The sequence below is a fragment of the Triticum aestivum genome, chromosome 1B (genome assembly GCF_018294505.1).
Source record: "Triticum aestivum cultivar Chinese Spring chromosome 1B, IWGSC CS RefSeq v2.1, whole genome shotgun sequence".
In the NCBI taxonomy this organism is placed as follows: Eukaryota; Viridiplantae; Streptophyta; class Magnoliopsida; order Poales; family Poaceae; genus Triticum; species Triticum aestivum.
In genome coordinates, this window is record NC_057795.1 from 434,764,150 (window position 1) to 434,786,513 (window position 22,364).

A 22,364-nucleotide genomic window follows, 5' to 3' on the forward strand; every position below is an offset into this window, starting at 1 on the left:
AAAAGGGAAAGGTGAAGATCACCTTGACTCAATCATAGAGTAAAAACATAAAGTAAAAGATAGGCCCTTCGCAGAGGGAAGCAGAGGTTGTCATGTGCTTTTTAGGGTTGGATGCACAAAATCTTAATGCAAAAGAATGTCACTTTATATTGCCACTTGTGATATGAACCTTTATTATGCAGTCCGTCGCTTTTATTACTTCCATATCACACGATCGTATAAAGCTTATTTTCTCCGCACTAATAAGTCATACATATTTAGAGAGCAATTTTTATTGCTTGCAACATGACAACTTACTTGAAGGATCTTACTCAATCCATAGGTAGGTATGGTGGAATCTCATGGCAAAACTGGGTTTAAGGACATTTGGAAGCACAAGTAGTATCTCTACTTGTGCAAGGAGTTTGGCTATCATGAGGGGGAAAGGCAAGCTCAACATGTTGGGAAGATCAATGACAATATACTTTAAATGAGATGTGAGAAAACCTAAACCATTACGTTGTCTTCCTTGTCCAACATCAACTCTTTTAGCATGTCATACTTAATGAGTGATCACAATCATAAAAGATGTCCAAGATAGCATATTTATATGTGAAAACCTCTCTTTCCTTATTACTTCGTATTAATTGCAACGATGACCAAAACTATGTTTGTCAACTCTCAACACTTTTATGCCTCATACTTTTTATGTGTGAAGTCATTACTATCCACAAGATCAATATGAACCCTTTTATTCTTTTTGTTCTTTCTACTTTCTCAAGATCATAGCAAGATAGCAAAGCCCTTGACTCGACACTAATCTTTATTATAGATAACTCACGGACACGATTACAAAAAGAGATCACAAAGCAAAACTCAAAACTACTTGATACCAAAACATCAATCTACTAGATCAAGATATTACTAAAAGGATCGAACTAAATAAAACGGTAAAGATAGGAGTGTGATGGTGATACGATACCGGGGTACCTCCCCCAAGCTTGGCAGTTGCCAAGGGGAGTGCCCATACCCATGCGATTATGTTTCCTTCATAGTTGGTGTTGTGATCTTCTTGGCGATGATGCCCCTCAGGATACGATTCTCCTCCTCGAGCTTATTGACTTGTTGTTTGAGGTCCATAATTTCTTTGCGGAGCTTGCCCATAACGGCTAAAGCTCCCTTTACCCAAGGATGATGCATAGCTTCTGGAGAACAAGTGATGCTCTTTTTCATGTTTTCATAAGAAAGAAATTTAACGTTGGAAGGGATGACCAAATTTGGAATAGCCAAGCTATGTAGTTCCCACTTCATGAATCCTGCTTGGAAGCGAGAGGTAATTTCTTGATCTTCCTCCATGGCATTTATCCTTTTCAAATCGGCCTCCATCTCATCCTTCGTTGATGGTCCAAAGTGATAAGCATCACTATTTGCTCCTAGACCTGGTGTTGGGTGAGACACCCGACTCTCCCCGACTGACTCTTGAGAAGACATCTTGCTCTTAATCTGCAACAGGAACAACTCAAAACAAAAACAGAGGAGTTTTGCGTGCTACGGTGGTCAAAACTTTCGGGAGATTATATAATGAAATTTTACCGACCAAAATACGTAACGTGTAAGAAAATAGAGTCCGGGAGGAACACGAGGTGGCCACGAGACAGGGGGCGCGCCCAGTAAGGGTGGGCACGCTCTCCACCCTCGTGGAGGCCTCCTATCCTTCCCGAATTACTTCTTTCTTCCCCAAATTCCTAAATATTCCAAAACAAAGAAAAATTGCCATTGGAACTGTTTTGGAGTCGTTTTACTTACTATACCACATACCTATTCCTTTTTGGAGTCTAAAACATTCTGGAAAGTGTCCCTTATGTATTCCTCCGGGGTTACGGTCTCAATAATATTAGTTTCAACATTGATTGGATTGCCTGAGATATATTGTTTGATTCTTTGACCTTTCACCACCCACGGACTCGTGCCTTCGAAGTTGTTGATTTTTATGGCACCGGAATGATAGACCTCCTCGATAACGTAAGGACCTTCCCATTTGGAGAGAAGTTTTCCTGCAAAAAATCTTAAACGAGAGTTGAATAATAACACATAATCACCTACGTTAAACTCACGCTTTTGTATCCTTTTGTCATGCCATCGTTTAACTTTTTCTTTGAACAACTTGGCATTCTCATAGGCTTGGGTTCTCCATTCATCAAGTGAGCTAATATCAAATAACCTCTTCTCACCGGCAAGTTTGAAGCCATAGTTGAGCTCTTTAATAGCCCAATATGCTTTATGTTCAAGTTCAAGAGGTAAGTGACATGCTTTTCCATAAACCATCTTATACGGAGACATACCCATAAGATTTTTATATGCAGTTCTATAGGCCCATAATGCATCATCAAGTTTCTTGGACCAATTCTTTCTAGATCTATTCACAGTCTTTTGCAAAATTAATTTGAGCTCTCTATTGCTCAACTCTACTTGACCAGTAGACTGCTGGTGATAAGGAGATGCGATTCTATGATTAACATTGTACTTAGCAAGCATCTTATGAAAAGCACCATGAATAAAATGTGAACCATCATCAGTCATAAGATATCTAGGGACTCCAAACCTCGGAAAAATAACTTCTTTAAGCATTTTAATAGAAGTGTTATGATCAGCACTACTAGTTGGAATAGCTTCTACCACTACAAAAAAAATACACTTCCGTGATGATACGTGTTTGTCACATTAGGTCACATTTTTTGTTATGCATGTACATCCATGACAAATTTATGACAGAATCAAGATAGTCATACCTGTGTTATCGTAGAAGTGTTCCATGACATTACCAAAATTATCATCACGGAAGTGTCCACTTCCATGACGATAAATCACGGGTCACAGAACTGCTTTCGTCAAGGGTGACCGACACATGGCATCCACCGTAACGGAACGCTGTTAAGCTATCGGGTCGGGTTTTGGATCCGATAACCCGTTAACAGCCCCGACCAATGGGGATTTTCCACGTGTAAAATCATCATTGGCTGGAGGAAACACGTGTCGACTCACCGTTGGGATCGATGTCATCCGCTCATTGGACCGAAGGCGCCTATGATACGGTGACACGTGGCACGGCCCAATAGAGGCCCATTCCTGTGAAAAGGCCGACCCGTTTGACTTGGTCAAAAGGTGGCGGGCCGGCCCACGGAAAGCCTGTTAACGGCCTGTTCGCATATAGCCCATTTACAGCCCGCTAACCCAGGACCCGTTACGCCCAATCCGAATTAGGCCCATTAGCATCTTCTGGGCCGTCCAATATGATTCCAACCCATTTTAACTTCCGGCCCATGTGTGGCCCAAGACTTCTTTCGGCCCATATGAGGCCCTTTGTAACTCTTGGCCCATTAACGGCCCGTGGTGAAACTGGCCCGTAATGAATAGTGTATCACTTTATACCCATTAACGGCCCGTTATTCTATTGGGTCGTTTCTAGCCCAAGTTATCTTTCGTCCTTCTCAGGGCCCATTGATTCTTGGGCTCATTTGCAGCATTTGGTTACATACGCCCCGTTACTGTCATTTTCTGCTTGTGGGCCAAATTCAGCCCGTCGTTACAGTCGGCCCGTTTGCGGACTGTTAATACGTTGTGCCGTTTTCATGTCAAAAAAAACCATCGGGTTGTTTTCATATAGTTATCTAATACGGTCTATTAACAACCCGTTAGGGTCCACGAATAGTATGGCCCATGATTGGCGAAATGATGATACGCCCCGTAGAAGGCCCATGGATCTATGGCCCGTATGAGGCCCATGGATCTACGGCCCGTATGAGGCCCATGGATCGTACGGCCCGTAGAAGGCCCATGGACCCTACGGCCCGTAGAAGGCCCATGGACCCTAAGGCCCGTATAGAAGGCCAATGGATCCTATGGCCCGTATAGAAGGCCAATGGATCCTACAGTCAGAAGAAGGCCCATGGATCATACGACCTGCAGGAGGCCCATGGTTACAACAGTCCGTGTGTTGCCATGATTATTTTGGCCTAGTTACAAAAAATAGGCTATTGTGGCCACTAGAAAAACACAGAAAAAGAACTGCAGTGACTACAAGCAAACAACTAAACAAGACAATAAGGAAATAAGTAAGCAAGCAATTAATGTTAACCTATTACCGCTATTACATATATTACATCCACTGGGCATCAAAGTTTGCCACCAGTGCAAATATAGGGAACAAAGCAGCATATTACATACACTGGCCGTCAAAATTGGCCAACAGTGCAAATAAACGCGGCAGCAAAACAAGATCATAACTGAAACAACTTTAGAAGAGCTCAAGAAACGTTATCCTAGGTATCCACCATGCTGGCAATAAGCTTAGCAAGCTGATTAGCTTTGTCCTGTTTGGCGCTAAAATCCTCCAACGCTTGCTATTGCACCAGAAAGTATGCATCTGAATGCTCCAGGGACTTCCGCAGTCCTTCCGCTTCTTGTCGCAGCACAGCTAATCGATGTCTTTCAGCTTGTAGTTGAGACTCAAGAAATCGAACTGATTCGGAAAGTGAGTTTGAATAGCTTGTGCAAGCAGTAGTGGCCAGTAACTCGAACACTAAACCATGACAGGACTTTGGGGTTGTCTCGCTGTCTTCAATATAGTCTTCCTTAGGTGTTTTATCAGCTTTGTTGGAGACCAACAAGGATGTGTCACTATCCTGAACCTTATCTGCATTACTTCCTTTACCATTGCTTAATAAGGCACTCTTCCCCAATATTCTATTAGCATTCTAAAAGAAGAAACAAGCAGACACATAACAAGTTTAGCATATACTAGTATATGAAACTCATTTCGGTGAACCAGTTCATTAGTAAGGTGGACAGGATTAAACTACCAAGTCTTCTATTGCCAAGTACTAGTACATAATAAAAGCATCAAACAAACATATATCTATGTCCTATGGTCACTGCATTGTCTTGCCAAATCAAAATAGAGACACGGTTCATATCATATCAGTTCAAGACAAAGCCGCAGTGAAAGAATACACATCATGGGAAACTACACGACACAACAAGATTTCAGATGGGTACCACGGGTCTACATGTACAACAACACTATTGGCTCTGTTGTGATGCTAGTAATGTGCATGATATGAAAGTCAACTGTATACACAATTGAAATTGAAATCAAAAGAGCTATTGATAAGAGCAAACCTGTTAAAGAAACATGCATGAACATACCAGCTGTGCCATTGGAGTTTGGATTGGATCCTTCAATTTAAAAATAAGTCTGTATGAGTAAATACAGCGATACAAGAGCAAAGCAATCATAGTTAAAAAAGGCGCGCCTAAGCGAGGGCTTAAGCGCGCCTAGGCTCTAGGCATTGGCAAAACGCATTGCGCATAACTACGCTTAATCTGTGCATAACTGCGCATAAGCATGCGCTTTGGTCAGTAAAGCACAAGGCGGTGGCAAAATGCACAATTAACGCCTAGCGCTTTTTTGAACTATGATAACAATGGAATCTTAAATTAGAACAGTTGTTCTTCAGGTTTAGGCACTTGTTCTACATGAACAGAGTACAATAAGACGCAAGAATATAATACTTAAAAATAGAAAATGAGCTCATAGACCTTACCACATTCTTGGTTCGGGACCAGTACAGAACAAGGCGTTCCCAGTCATCGTCCAGTAAATGTGTCTCAGGAGAACGTAAGGGAATTTGATGAGTTTCTTTGCCGGTGAAGTACGTTTTCTTCAGGTAATTCCGATACTGCCACCAAGCATTCTTGAAGATAGCAGAGGTATTAGCACAGGTTACCTCATCCTGAGTATCCAAATCGGTCCTTCTCTATAGAGAAAAATGGGAAAATTTGTTGTATTATAACCATCATGGAGGTAGGATGTATGGGACGAAGCAAAGTAATTGCCATAAATAACATTACTTACACATAACTCCTGGACAAACACCTGCAACTAGCATTTTCCTTCATCTTCAGTATAATATTTCCAAGATGGGAAGATACGCACATATGATTTAACAACATCAAATGTGATAGATGCTAAACTACGACTAGCTGGTTGTGCTTCCTCCACAGGAATAGGCGTACTAACTGGTGGAGTTGGGGTTCGCCGTGATAGTACTGGCCCTTTGGGCACTGGAGCTGCCTTACTAACTACTCTTGTTTGGGAGCTCTGTGGTGGAGATGGTGCTGTGTTAACAGGAACTGGGTTACTATCGGCTGGGGTTGGGGTTAGATTGGGTGAAGCTGGTTCTCTGTCCATCGCAGTAGGGGTACAATCTGCGAGAGTTTGGGTTATGTGTGGTAGGGCTGGTTCTTGTGCATGTACAACCGGGGTGCTATCTCCACCAAGTGGTAGCACTGTTTTATTTGAAGACCGTGTTTTTAGTCTGCTAGATACTGGCATCACCCGCTCCAATTCAAATGGCTGATAAACAGGAAACGTAGTTGAATGTACAGACATTGTATGAGATACAGATGCAATAGATAGTGTGGAAAAAAGAGGGCATGAAATAGTTGACATGTATATTGTTTAACTAAAACAGATAGCATGACATAATTTCACATATATGATGTCTATCTAAACTGGATAGCATAGCATAACATAATTCAAAGATATGATGAATAACTAAACAGGATCGCATGACATAATTCACCTACATGTTATCTAAGTAATCCTGATTGCATCATTTAATTCACATATGTGATTTATATGCTAAATAGAGGGCATTCGATATGATGTCTGAACTAAGAACATGGTGTTGAATATTGTGTATTTGATGTCTAAACTATGCAATGCAAGACACCGTATGCATGATATGAGCAGTATAACCGTGCCAAGTTAGAGCATACACCTCAGTGGGGGAATAGGACTGGTCATCTGTCTCTGAATCCATCTCTGAGGAGCTATCGGGACCCAACAAGAGTTCTGCTTCGACAGGTAGCACTGTCTGCTCTGAAGGCCTTGTTTTCACTCCAGATTTTTTCATCTCCCACCCAAATGGCTGATTCACAGGAAGAGTAGTTTAATGTAGAAACATTGTCGACAAATGGAAATGTAATGAAGAAAAGGATGGGCAAGATATCATTCAAATATATGATGCCTAGTTAAACAGGATGGCGTTGCACATTTTACATATATTATGGCTGGCTAAAAGACACGAGACTGCATAATTCCCATATATGATATAGAAACTAAACAGGTGGCATTACAGAACATGTCTAAACTAAGCAGATGACATATATGATGTTAAAAGTAGGCACTGCAAGGCAACATATGCATGATATGACTAACATCATCATGCCAAGGTAGAGCAAACACCTTGGGGGAGTAAATAGGAGTGGTCAGCGGCGTTTGAATCCGCCTCAGAACAGATATCTTCCTCTGGATTACAATCTGGAGAGGGGTGGGGAGGGTTTACCATTGAACACACCATGGAGTGATGTCAGCATGACATTGTATTGCCGCGCAAAACTCTTCTCTTTTTCTCTACATGTTCAGCATGACTGTGTACAATATCTGACATGAATACGAAAAAAATATGGTGAGATTACGTAAGGAGAGCATGCAGAAATTTAGAGTGATGGTAACAACTAGTGGATGGATCCAAAAATAATGATAGTAGGCTGATGATTGCTTTAAATTAATAAAAAGACAGATAATGATTGCTTTACTATTTGTTCCCACCCAAGATGAACAACATAGGCATACCCTAGGTGAACCAGATATTAGACAGACATACTATTCATTGCTGTCTCGATATGTGCCCCACAACTAATTTAGAACTCAAGTTTGAACATTAATTTGGACCTGACTTGGGACTCCAAGAGCTGAACAGGACGATAAAGTAGCAGGTAAGTTTAAGCAATCCATAACATAAGCAAAAAGAAAAGAGTGTGACCTCTCTTGTGGACCCGTGTACTCCTCAGGTTCATCTGCTGAGTCGATGATGGTGATGTCGTTGCGGTGGGTGCCGGCGGCAGGGAAGGAGATCTGAAGTGGCGAATGACGGTCAGGAGTCGTGATGTCTGGTTTGGTGGATGCTTTTGTCGATGGAGCAGCTCAGGTGAGGTGGACGACGTCGCGGAAGGAGCAGGACAAACCACACAAAGTTCTCTTCGACACGTACCTGTAACTAAAGTAATTCTGTAAGGGCTCATTTGGCTTGCATGATTCTTAAAACGCATGGATAGGAAAAACACTGGAATAGGATAGGAAAATGCACATGGTAAACAGAGCATTTGTAAACATAGGATTTCTGTCAACTTGGGTGTTTGGTTTACACGAAATGGAAGAGCATAGGAATGCAAAGAAACATGGCCAAAATAAAGTGAAACCATATGAAAGCGTGTATAGTTAGAATGTTATTCTGGCACTAATGCACTTGGTCTTGTTTTCATGCATAGGATTTTGAAAAGTAGGTCCAGGTGGATGTTTTGCTTCATTCCTTTCAACAAAATGCATGAATAATTGAATAGTAGAGTGCCATTGGAAAATTCCCTATTCCTATGTTTTTCCGTTGAACCAAAATAGCCCTAATGGATCGACGTGAATGTATAGTAATAAGTGGTGCAACAACTGTACAACCTCTTTGCCGTAGCCGGGTCGACCTCAGCATCATTGGGTTGGTCGCTGAAGCAGTTGAGGCAGAGGTGACTGTCGGAGGCGTGGAGGAAGATCTGAGGAATCTGTAGACGGCGTCCAGGGCACTGCTCTATTGTGATGGATCGTTCTGTCGTTGGAGCAGCTCCGTGAGCCGTAAGACATCAAGGCTGAAGCAGCACAAGACAAACATCGTCAATCTCAAGTGGGTTTCTAATAGCATCTCCAATAGATGATGTAAAATGGATGTAAAATTAACATCACCAAAAACCACCTGACTACAATAGATGAGGTAAAAACTGTTGACTCTGAGCTTAACTATCGAAACTGAAATTAACTGTGGAATCTGAATGCTACTGTCAAAACTGAATGCAATGGTAGCAAAGAGGTACTTGACATGTAGTTTAGGGAGGGCCTGAAGTTCATCTTCAACCTGCACCCCCCCTGAGCCGCCAGCCACCATCGGCCGAACCGCCGGCCCCAGCGCCGCCTCGCCGCCTTGAAACAACTCGCCACCGCCGCCCCGGCCAGCCCTCTCGGCCCCACGCCCCCACCCTGAACCCTAAGATAGATAGTGGGGTACCTCTCCCGCGAGCCCCCGTCCCCGCTGGGGGTGGTTCTTCCTTAACTCCGGCGAGCCCCCCCAACCCCTGAAAATCGACTGACCCATAAGTCGATTTAGTCGACTGAAGTGTGGCTTAATCGGAGCAGAGCAGCAGCACGAGCGAGGGGGAGAGTAGCAGCAGCAGTTGGGCAAGCAAGCGATCGAGCGAGAGCCGGAGTAGCAGTAGCAGCACGAGCGAGCGAGTGAGAGCCGGAGCAGCAGCAGCAGATCCGGCTGGTATGGATGCTGCCGCCGAAGGGGCCTCGCACTGGGGGAGAGCCGCCATGGAGATGTCGCCCGCGGTGCCGGCTTCAAGGTAGTCGCTCCATGGGGGTGCGGGATGGAGCACCGTAGGCGCCGGGAGGTCGAGTTAAGGAGAAGGTGCGATGCGATGTATGTACAACCTCTTTGGTGGCGTTGACTAGGCCTCGGCTTTGTCCGAGGAGTCGCTGAGGATGCTACGGTTCCGGTGGAGCAGGTTAAGGCGGCGCTATAGGGATGGAGTAGCCGCGATAGACGAGGCGATCATCGGAGCAGCTCCTTGGAGGTGGAGGACGGGGCGGCTGAACTGGCGGGACGACAAGATGGATGACGGATCCTCATTCGCGGAGGTGGACAAGGGACGTCGAGCTGTTACGATGGACGATGTCGTCAGAGAAGAGGCTCCGGCTGGGCAGCGGTGATGTGGCGGACGAAGGAGGGTGGGGTTTCGCGACCTGGGATTTCGAATGGCGAAAAGGGGGCGATGGGAGGGGGTGAAGCATGACTTAGGGACGTGCTTGTCCAAAATGTAGAGTGTGTTACAAAAGTACCCCCCCCCCACCAATTTGAACTAGCGGCCCTTTCGGCTCAGGGTTAGAAGGGGGATTTCGCATGTCGGGATTTGGCAGCTGGAGGGAATTTTCGCGCGTGTTGTAATTTCGGGATAGCAAGGCGCGGGTTGTGAAGGCGCCAGTTTTGAGAGCACGATATCTGAATTTTCAGGATATAACATGATGCGGGTTGAATTTTAGGGACAAGCCCAACGTGTAGTAATATTGTACTTGTACGTACCAAATCAATTCGCACTTCCCTCAACCAAAAAGAAAACAAAAAAAAATAAAACTATTCACACCACACAAAGAGAGAGTCTTGCCCCGTTTTACTATACAAATGCTATTCAAAGCTACTCCCTCCTTCCATCTATATAGGGCCTAATGCGTTTTTCGATGCTAACTTTGACCAAATATTAGAGCAATGATATATGACATGCAATTTACACAAAGCACACCATTAAATTCGTCTGTGAAAGGTTCTTTCAATGATATAATTTTCACATTGTGCATGTCATGTACTATTAATCTTGTCAATAGTCAAAGGCGGTCTTAAAAATCTCATTACGCCCTATATAGATGGAAGGAGGGAGTATGAATCCATGTTATGTCCGATTAAATTTTTTCGCTTGCTATATAATGCATGTAACCTACTCATACCAACATTTTAGTGCATTCCAAATGTCTATACTACCGCTGCAATTCGAACTAAATTTGAATTTGTTTCTCTATTTCAATAAGAATCTACAATCATGATTGTTGCCAACTTCAACCATCATTCGTGTATTACCTTAATAACACACCACATGATTACTATAGAGATAGATATGAACTATGTGTACTACATGAACTCAAATTCTATTTTTTGAATACACTTGATGTTGATTCCAAATAATAGTACATTTGATGTACTAACTATATATTCATAATCTAAACCATGTTCCATATGTACACCGTGTTTATCACACAAAGTATAGTGCCCCGCCCCCTACATTATGACAAGTATTTAGACCTGAGTTGCAAAAGCCACACATTAGCCCAAATTATAATCAATGTTCTACATTATGATATCTTCTTCAAGTATCCGTATCCACTTTTTTTATAATGAATTATGATATTTGTTCGGCTTTTAGACCTTCACGATCCTCTTCTATTTGTAGCAAGCTAGCGCTAACTTTCTATCGTGCATGCACACGCCCGCCCCCCTCACACACCCTTAGCGTCCCCTCCATCACGCACGTTCATTATTTCTCTTTAGGTCGTCCAACAGCGGTGTGTGTAGGCCCCCGGCTCTTTCTTTCTGGCACACACCGGTAGATATACCTCTCTAGCCAAGTGTGCCTACAACAAACACATATATACTTCCCCACTTCTCTTCTCACCGTCCATGCCCCCATATGTCCAATACGATTCCACACAGGTGCACACTCCCGCCCCTCTTTTCATTTATCACACGTTCGTGCACTCCTCCCCCCCTCGACATGGTAGGCCTCTCGCACCACCTCCTAGCCACGCCCTCTCCCCCTGTCTGCCTCTCCGGACCTTATTTGCTTCTAACACATGCAGGCGTGTATATGAACTGATCTTCCTACATATAGCCCGGTCGACTATAATTCATTTTCACCAAGCACTGATACACTTACCTCGCTAGTTATGTCTCTCCTTTTCTCGGACACACGACGGTTGATCTTCCTATGTAGTTATGCATGCTTACCACAACCATATCTTCTCCCCTCATCATCCTTGAATACCTCCCGACCTGTCTCTCACACGCACGTGCATAGACAGACAGACATCCCCCGCCCTCTCTTATTGATATTGCACTCATACCCTCCGTTTGTCTAGAAGGCCTCTCCCACCATTTGTGAGACGCCACTCCACCACCAACCCTCCGACGCTCTACCTTTGTCTTTTTCCCAACCTTATTCCTCTACTACACATATCCATGGATGTCGATCGATCTCTCTCAGTACATAGCTAGGTCTCTCTCCTTCCCCAAACATATACTAGTCGACCAGTCTCTACCCCCCCCCCACACACACACCGATAGTCGAATGTTGTAGGTAGGTATGCATGCCACGGAGAAGAACTGCACCTTTGTCCTCTCAAATTCCAGTAGGCCAGCCACCCTGTATCTTTGAGGTGGGCAAACACAAATTCGATGGCACTCTTTATCGATCACGTAGCCACACACTTCATCTCCATTTTCAATTCTATCGATATCTCACGTCATGACTCCGTTTCACACACATTGCATATGTTATGGTTTTCTGATTGAGATATCATCAACACATTGCCTCTGTTTTGCACAAACCATCTCTCTCACACCCACCCACGTGCATACCTACACCTAAAGAAGAAGTGCACGCAGGACGCACGTACTCACGTCTCGTTCCTGGCCACACCCGCGCGAGTTCATGGTGGAGTTCGTTTCTGTATGAAAAGGCAGCCCAAGTGATAATTTGACGCGTGTAGCGGTTGTTTACTCGAAGGAGGGTCGGGTACCATGCCTAGAATATAAAATAATTGTCGTGGGGAAAATGGAAAAATGGGTTTGTCTCTCGTCACACCATATCACACAAGGCAGTCGTGGCCTCTCTCTCTCTGCGTTGGTCAGTGATCCGGCCGCATCCCGTCCGCCAGCGGAAAGGGAGGATGTGCATCGTCTCTCTGTTCGACGGTGTTGAGGCAGCTCGTCCCGATCTGTGGTACCCGCCATTCTCTCTGACCAAGATCCGGCGCGGTAGGGCCTTCGCCACTTGCTCGTTGTCGCAGTATGGCCAGATCCTGGCCGCCAGCGCCCTCCTAGTAACATCCCAATGACCCTCAGGTACAGCTTCCTCCGGCCTTGCTCCACTGCCCATCTTCCCATGTTGCTGCATGTGTATCTTCTTTAGTTGTTTGCTTAAATCGTATCTCGGCCGGCGTACTTTCCATCTTGCAATCTCGTCCTCAAACCATTTTTGATAAACCACCATGTGCTATCTATCCCATTTTACATGGAACATGCTTCTTTTTTGTCGGCGTATGTGTCTTCAACTCGTGTTATTGGGAAGTAATTTTTCCTTTCGACCTCCTTTTGCAAACAGGGCTATCCATTTTCACCTCGTTGCTATTGCGACCTTTTGGTGAACTGCACAAATCACTTTTCTGAAGAGTGTTTTGTGCAGTTTCGCCAAAATGTCACACGGGCAACGTTTTTACATTTCTGTGGGACTGCGGAAAGGGAGATTGGTTTTGCTATCCTCCTCATCCAACTCCGTGCCTAATCTTCTCCAACAAGAAGTTAGTCCTAAAGAGAGATCGTAGAGGTGATCGGCTTCTATTTATGTGCGTTATGTTTCATCATCTAGTTCCACTATTATTGTAATCACACTGACTGGATATCTTTGCAAACAGGGATGATCCGCTCGATTTTAGTGGAGCTGCACAAAATGATCGGATTGTGGTGTCCTTCATACACCTCTTTTTTGGCTACAGAGCTGGGTGAAACTAGCTGCCAAGCAATGAACACTGTGCCAAGGAAATGGAGCCATGCCTACGAACAGCATCAATCAATTATATTTTTTTCTTTATTTGTACACCTTCTCACAACTTTGTCTTCAGTTGTGATGTGAATATTGGCGCTGATCTGCGAACCATTGAGATGCATTAGCCATGGTAGTTTCATTTGTATTTCATGGAATGTTGTAACGAGATAATCTCGAGGCAAGACACATGAATCCTAAGTTGAAACCTTTTTTTCCCGCGGGAACCAAAGTTGAAACCTTCATAGCATCACAGTACAATTTCATCTAAATTATGTGTACATATAAACAAATCCTGAAGGACTGATAGCAATGCCAGAAACAATTCAACTTCGTTTCGCCGACATGTTGGACATCCTTCATCCGGCTCCACCTGCCATGCAACAATATTGAGTGCACACCACAACTTCAGGGAAAGATTCACCCCGGTTGTTGCGCTGCAGTAGTAATGACTAGTGAGCAGTCAAATCACAGAGCCGCACCTTCACCACAGTAAGTTGCTCGGACGAAGCAACCATCATTTCTCTGTTCCTCGAATCCTCTGGTACTCCCATATTCCCACAGTAATAAGTTGCTCGGGCGAATCAACCATCACTATATCCGCTCACGTGTGATGACCACATGAGCTATCCATTCAGATTGCATGTTAAAAAAATAAAGGTCGATAACTAATGTGGCAAACTTTAAAAAAAAAACTAATGCGGCACCTCGGGCCAACGCGGCCAGATCGCATTTTGCACGAGAAATTACACACCATGTTTCGTTGACATGTGGTCCCGTTCCAACATATCAGTGAGATGACAGCGAGTAGTAGGAGTATTTCTGAACGGACGTGTAGGACGGGGCGCCTCTTCATGAACCATGGCAAACTGGCAACCGTCCACCGACTCTTCGCCTTTCCCTCTCGATTTGGAACTGCTATGGCACGCTCTTCCTCTCCCTCCTCCATTTTCCTTCAGCCCTTCACCCTTTCTTCTGCCATTGTTCGATCGTCTTCTCCATGGAGGGAACAAGCCGGAAATGACCCCATTATTCTTGCCCCGATCTGAAAGATGACGTGGTGGAGGAACTCATTGCTCGGTACAACGTCATCACCTCGACTAGCATGGCAGGTTCATTCAAGCCCATTCTCGACTCAACTAATAACATCATTACAAGGAACCCAAGAGTCAAGGAGCGGTTTGATCTCCCCTATCTTCTTTGCCGTGACCCTGATGACTGGCACCGGCACGATGGAGGCCTCGCCCTGTGCAAGTTGATGCCGCTTGATAATGATACGTATGATGTTAAGATGCCATCGCTTGAAGGCAAGGCTTGGGCAGGCGCAAATGGAGATTGGGTTGTTTACATTGGGTCCAACTGCGAGTGGGAACTTGTGAATGTGTACACTCGTGACCAGGTTCCACTTCCAAAAATCTCAGCAGACTGCCCAGAGATTGAGCACACCGGTATTGTACGCACGTTCAAATACGATCATGGTGACTGTCTTCTACGGAAGATGGCAATTTGTCGAGTTCCCAACCGCTCTTGGAATTACAACAACTATGAAGTTGTTGCTATCTTCGACAAGCTTGTTGCCATCCTTGGTGGTTTGACTCGATGGATATTGCTCAAAAATCAGTTTCTATACACGGATGTGTACTGTGATGCAATTCAATACGAGGGTCTTGTGTTTGCTTCCACCGCTCATGGCACTGTTTTTGCATGGGATCCTCGTAGTTTCGGTACATTTGTCTTCCACCGTAATTATAATTGTTTCATCCACATGCATGCGGGTTGGCAAGTTTCCCTTTACTAATTAACCTTCTTCTTGTGTTTCCAAGGTCCTATGAACATTCCACCACCTATACTTGAAATTTTTTATAACCAAGAGGGAGATGGCAATGGTGATGATCACGAGCATGAGGACGAGCAGAACGTATATACTCAGTGGCGCCTGGCAACTAATTCCGATGGATCATCTCTTCTTGTGTGTATACAGCCCACTGATGATGTTACCACTGAGGGAGCACGTGTTGTCTCCCATGGTCGCACTCTCCGGACCTATTCCAACACCCGTTGCGTGGTATCCGGGATGGATACTAGTGTGCTAGCGCCAACACCTTCTCCTGGTACAGAATTGATAGTCTTGGAGAATACTCACTCTTCCTTGGGCAAAACTATCCGATGATGGTGAAAGGCGATCGAACTGCTGTTGACACAACATTACTACCATTTATGATAAGCAACTGTGTCTATACCTTGGACATTAGGGTTGTTCCCCACCCTGGTACTGATATAGTAGGCCGCTTCAGCCTGGATGATCAGTCCTGCATTGGTCTCGAGATCGACAATAGATGGCCCGTCCCAGAGAATCACTTGTGGTTCAAAGTAAGCGTTGCCAATGCCGAGGAATGGTTGAGTTGAAGTTCATTTCATTGCTTGTTATTTGTTGTGTGGTGAAAACTTTAGTATTTATAATGTATCCTTGTTGTCGATGTGTGCTGATGAGCTGTTGTATGTAATAAAATGATATGCCTATGATAAACTTACTAAATTTATGAATGGCTTTCGAGTTGCTTCGGTGAGTGAGTGGTGTGACGAGGCAAAACAATATTTTCCGAATACATAATTGTACGTGCATTGCAACAGGTTATCAGATGAGGCCAATCAACAATAGTAGTACACTATTTGTACTATCTTCACATGCTTCACACGTCGTGCAGGTGTTTTTACTGTAGCCATATTGTACGTAACCAGCACCTCGAATCCTCGATACTAGTACTACATAGTAAGTAGTAGGAGTAGCAGGGTGGCATGGGCCAGAACAAGCATTCACGTCCAGGAGTACAGCACACGCCACCAGCACGACTTCCATCTGACACCATATTTCTTGGAGTCCGTGCTAGAGCAATCTCTTCAACCTCATCGTTTCTCTAACTCAGCCATCGCGCGGCGGGCGAGGTGGGGGTTTGCCGATAGTCGGTTTCCTCAACTGCGGTCCCACTTGTAAGGCCAACTCCAACGCTCTATCAATATATGAATGTACTCTTCTTCCCAATACAAAAACTTGCATCCATTCTACTCCCACCATTGCACAATACATGCCTTCTATTTGTCAAAATATATATATGTATCTAGACATGTTTTAGTATATAGGTACATCCATTTTTGGACAAATGGAAGTCAAGTATTTTGGAACGGAGGGAGTACACAATAAATTTTTTAAGTTAGCACAACTAGTCTAATCCCAGAGCACAACCGAAGATTTGGTCGGGTTCTTCCTCCTTTTGCCGACACGTGGGACATCCAGCATCCAAGTCGTGTAATGAAAGAAAATAGAGTGGTAGTTGAAGCCACGAGATGTGCATCTTGGGTTAAACTGTAAATAGAATCTTACTACTCTTGAGTAACTCCAAAAGCGGCCACCGAAGATCTTTATTGGATTTGTTTTTCATCACCAGCATGTCGAGGTGAAAGATGTGCAACTTCAGTGGGTCCTCTTGCGTTTTCACTGACATGTGGGACCGCATGTGAGCAAACAGACGATGGGCTCTGCGCGTCCGCTGGCTGGCTGAGAAGAGAGATAGAGGAGGGCTGAGCATGGACTGCAGGAAATTTGTTCTACGTAACCAGCACCTTGATATTCCCGTGCGGTCGTTTCTAGAATAAAAAAAGGAGGTACCCCTACTTATGTTACTCCCACTACGCCTAGCCTAAGGTTAGTAGGTGACCTCGCGCTTGGCTCTTCGCCTCTTCCGAAAGTCGATGGTTCTACAGTAGTGCTTCTGGTAATCTAACACCAAATGAACTGTTGCACGTCCACCGCTTGTAAGCAAAAGTTTCTCCTCATGCTGCGAGCCACCGCGCACGCGTTGGCGAGGGAGAAGGCGTAATCAAGCTTCTCGTCGTTCTGCGAGTTGACAGGACACATCAAAGTTATTTACTAGTAGTACGTACTCTCTCCAAAAAAGGGTTAACCATGTCATTGCTACCATCCCGTGCTCCGTCGTTGAGTAGGTGCACTATTCACGTGCCATCGAGGAGAAAAAATATTGCGTAGGTGCCATCGAAGTGCACGACTCACTTACGAAAAAGGGTTTCCCCCCGCTCCCCCCCCCCCGCATGACTCACTTACGCACTGCTTATCTAATTATCTCCATTTTCTTGCATGACACGTGCACCTTGATGCTAGATGTCTCGCGTGTTGGGAAAAGGATGAACAAAGCTCACGTAAAAGAAAAGAGTTGAAGAGCATAGATTCCCGACGACCGAGGAGGAGCAAGGAACCTCGCGGTGGAGCGTCTGCAAGGAACCTTGCGCATTTTCCCCTGTTTTTTTCCGCCTGCCCACCTATAAACAAATAAAAGAACATGAACTTTTTGCTAACCACTAGAAACGGTACATCAGGATCGTAAGTTGAAGATGTTTTATACACCCTCCGTTCCCAAATATAAGTCTTTTTAGATATTTCAATAAGGGACTACATACGAAACAAAATGAGTGAATCTACACTCTAAAATATGTCTACATACATCTGTATGTTGTAGTCTATTTGAAATGGCTAGAAAGACTTATATTTAGGAACGGAGGGAGTAGTTTATATTGAATTATTGATAACCACGCAACAAGCCACGCATGTACAGGACGCATGCAGCCACGCATGTCCACAAGCCAACACACTAACTCCATCCGATCTAACTCATGCACATACGCACACAGCATGGAGCACACAATGCACGTACACAAGATGTCCATGCACACACGCTCGGCCGTAGAATGCACGTGAATAACACATGCATGCGCACACACTCGACTGCATGGAGGCATGCACCATCCGCGGCGACGTCCGGTTTGTCGTGCTACGGCGAAGCTCGCACGCAACAACGCATATGCATCTCTTGCAGCACCTCTTTGCCATCGTTGCTCAACTACTAGTCGGAGACGAAGACGACCGCAGCGTCGGCCTTAGAGCTAGCACCGATGGAAAAACACGCATGTTGCACGCACACGAGCACATACGAAGTGCCCACCACGTGGTGGTGGTGCGTCCCCAGTTGCCTCTACTCCTTCTGCGCATGTTGTCTATCAAGGATGCTGCATGCTAATGATGATGTGGGTGAGATCTTCTAGGACTCAGATGATGACGAGGAAAATTATGAGACACAAGGTGACGTACACCGTCAAGGTCCACGGTCAAGGGGGTGCTAGTAAGTGCTTAGATGTGCTTAGAGCAAGTACAATAGAGCTGAGTCGGCGGGCTATAAGGAATAAACTAGTATATTTCTGCTTAGTTGGAGGAAAGAGAAGAGGAGAGAGAAGGTAAGCGGGCTCTTCGTGAAGGGCCAACTCTAGCACGTGCTCCTAGGCACTTTGTGAGAATGAAAGGTGGGCCACAGAATAAAAAAGTAGTAGTACACTCTTTTGATCTACTATTGTACATGTTGACTATAAGATGGGTTGTATATGACATGGCACTGGCTTATAGCCAGCAGCTGGCTATACTATTAATGCTCTTTAGATGAGGTGCTAAGTGCATTAAATGGCTTAGTAACTCAAGTCTTCAATGCGTAGGTGCTTAGTTTATTGGTGCCACATCATATTTTATGCCTACGTGGCAGGCTTAGCACCTATACATGGTGGAGCATTGGGAGAGGCCCAGGCTGGTCATAGTGGGGAGTAACTTGCACTGTAACATATTACTATGTTACTCTAAATATCTCTATAAACCAGAAAGGAGGGAGTAGTAACATAGACTAGTGTCATATGCAGAGTATGGGAGCACATGATATTTCCCCGTCCGGACCGATCCCAAGTTGGCTTCTCACCTTCTTGGCCCAACAAAAAACCCTCCCCCCTCTCGCGCGCGCTTCCCGCCCAGCACCAGTTGAGCCCGCCGCTCCACATTGATGGCAAGTCAGGGCGACGCGACCTCTCACTGCTTCCGCCGTTGAAGCGGCACGCTGACCGAGGGCACCGCCCGCTGCACGCCCGGCATTTCATACTACATAGTGGATAGTAACTTTAGAGGAAGTACTATAATTAGATGACATAAGTAGGCTATAAGGATTTAAATATAGTATTTGTGCTTAGTTGAAGGAGAGAGAAGAGGAGAGAGAAGAGAAGTGGATTATAAACGAGTAGCCGGTTGTACTCCAACATACCTTGTGAGACAAAAGGTGGGGCCATTATTAATGATATTGTATTTATACTAAAGGGACTAACGGACGCCGTAATTACTCCGTTTTTTGAGACAAACCTTGGTGGGGCTATTATTGACTTTTTTAGCTATTATTGACTTGGACGTGGGGTTTGGGGGCCAAAGGCCTACTATTATACTCGCATGAGTGACCTGACATGCTCTACCCTAGCTGCCGTTGTATCTTATGGTTTTGCACCGTTCCAGATCTTAGCGCCGCCACGCAATTCTTCTCCAGCCCTCCTTCCGGCGTGCACCGCGAGAAGGGACAGCAGTCCTCCGAACCCCGCCTTTCATGATCCTGTATGGGAGAGGGGCGATCAGGTTTTTGGGGAGCACACTCGTGTGACTGCTACCAGCGACGACTTCCTCAATGACAACCTTCTTCCCCGACCTCGGTAACCTCTTCATCAACGACATGAGTGACAACATCAACCACATCGGTTCTGCTCCCGCTGTACAGTATGTGATTCTGTCCTCCTAGTTTAGTCTGCATCATTACTTTGATGTTTGCAATTGTCGTCATCATCTATTGACTGCTGATTCGGATTAAATCTCATACTAAATTGCTCATATATTCAACAATCCGATCCAAAAACCTGATTACAGGCAATTTACTCCGAGTGGTTTTGCTGCGCTTTTGAAGCCACCTACTTTTAAGGGGGTGCAATATAAAAGGTGGCGCACAAGAGCAGTATATTGGTTTCAGATCATGTACTGCTATGGCGCCACTAAGGGTAAGCCTGAGGGCAATCTTAATCCTACATAGCAGGAAGCTTTTCAGAACATGGATACCCTCTTCAAAGCAGCCCTGCTGAGTGTTCTTGATGATTCCATTGTGGATTCATATATGTCGTTTGATAGCGGCAAAGACATGTGGGCTGCGCTTGAGGCTACGTTTGGCCCCTTGGGCGCTGGCAACGAGTTGTACGTCATGGAGCAATTATGTGACTACAAGATGACTGATGAGCGCTCTGTTGTTCAGCAGACTCATGAGATACAGTCACTCTCTAAGGAACTTGAGTACTTTAAGTGTGTGTTGCCGGACAAATTTGTTGCTGGGACCATCATTGCCAAGCTTCCACTTTCGTGGAACATTTTTGCTACTTCTCTGAAAAACAAGAGACATGAGTTTTCTGTTTTGGATCTCATTAGCACTCTTGATTTTGAGGAGAAGGCGAGAGCAAAAGACACACGTGCTCGGGTCACTGAGGGAGCTTCTAGTGCCCACATGGTACACGAGAAGAACTTCCATCCCAACCAGCCCCAAAACAACAAGAACAAATCTCAGGGTAAAGGCAAGTTTGATGCAAAGAACAAGCCGTCACATTCTACCAACTTCAAGAAGAATTCTCGTAACGGGAAGGGATACAAACCTCAATTTTGGTAGCACCGCACAAAATTTATATGGCTGCATCTACCTGCTGTCAGCTAACCTCATGGTGCTCCTACATTCGTAACTAGGTACAATGACCACCGCAATATGAAATTAGCTTATTCGTACGTTGACTTGCTGAATGCAGTGCGGAACGATCCTGTCATGTGTGGAGGAGCAAACAAGCAGTGCAACCGAAGGTGGAAATCAACCAAGCACTTATGAAATTATATGTAATCTTCCTCAGGAAGGTCAGTATCCCCTTCGTCCAGATGATCATGTTTTGTCATGCCGAGCTATTCATATGTGCTACTCTTTTGCAACATCGTTTAAGTATAGCTACTGTTTTCCTATCTTTTAAGATTTAGGACAATGAATATGATATCAGGGGAACTGCACAATATGGACCCATGTTGAGTCATCTCTATTGCCTCATGTGTTTGCTGCAAATGTGTCAGCATCAATTGCAAGATGAGGCAGCTAGCTAGCTGTGGAGTTGCCAACATGCTCAAAGTGCTTGCAACATTGAGAAGAAACAAGCATGCCCAGGAAATTAATGCATGCACAGGGAGGCCCTTTGCTCAGAGAAGCATCGACCAATTTTCTTTATTTCCACACCTTCTCACAACTTTGTATATTGGTTATAGTATGGTGAATCATTGAGATGCATAGATATGCTGAACTTTTGTTCTTCTGAATGTTAGTTTAATGTGAGTGTCTGCATCTAGTACCGCATCCTCTAATTTGGTGGATGCACACAGAGAAAATAAATCTCCTTAATTTACTCCATAACCACCCTATTAAATAGGCCTAGTAACAAACCAGGCGCATGCAGTGGCCGGCGGGCACATGCATCCTACATGCATGGCCAGTCAGCCAAGCCCATGCGCCAGCTCCAATGCAGCAATGCAAAAGAAGAGAGCGGTTCTTGGGAAAAAGCGAGTAGTTAGTGTAGCGGGCCTTATAAACACGAACAACTCGCTCTCCCGCTTCCGTCTCCCCACCCAATTCCCCCCTCCCCAATCTTCCTCACTCGTCCAGAAAACCCCGCTCACCTTCTTCCTCACTCGTACAGAAAACACCTGCCCCTCTTCTTCCACTCCTACAGAAATCCCCAGCCCTCCTTATTCCCCACTCGCACTGCCACTAGGCTCGTCTCTGGCTACTCTGCTCAAACCCATGAGCTCGGCACAACGCCCCCAAGGAAAATGGAGTCGGCTGGCCCCAGCACCAAGAAGATGAGGCTCCCGCCAGCGGCGACACCGGTTGTAGATCCCGCACCTGATAGCACGGGGAGAA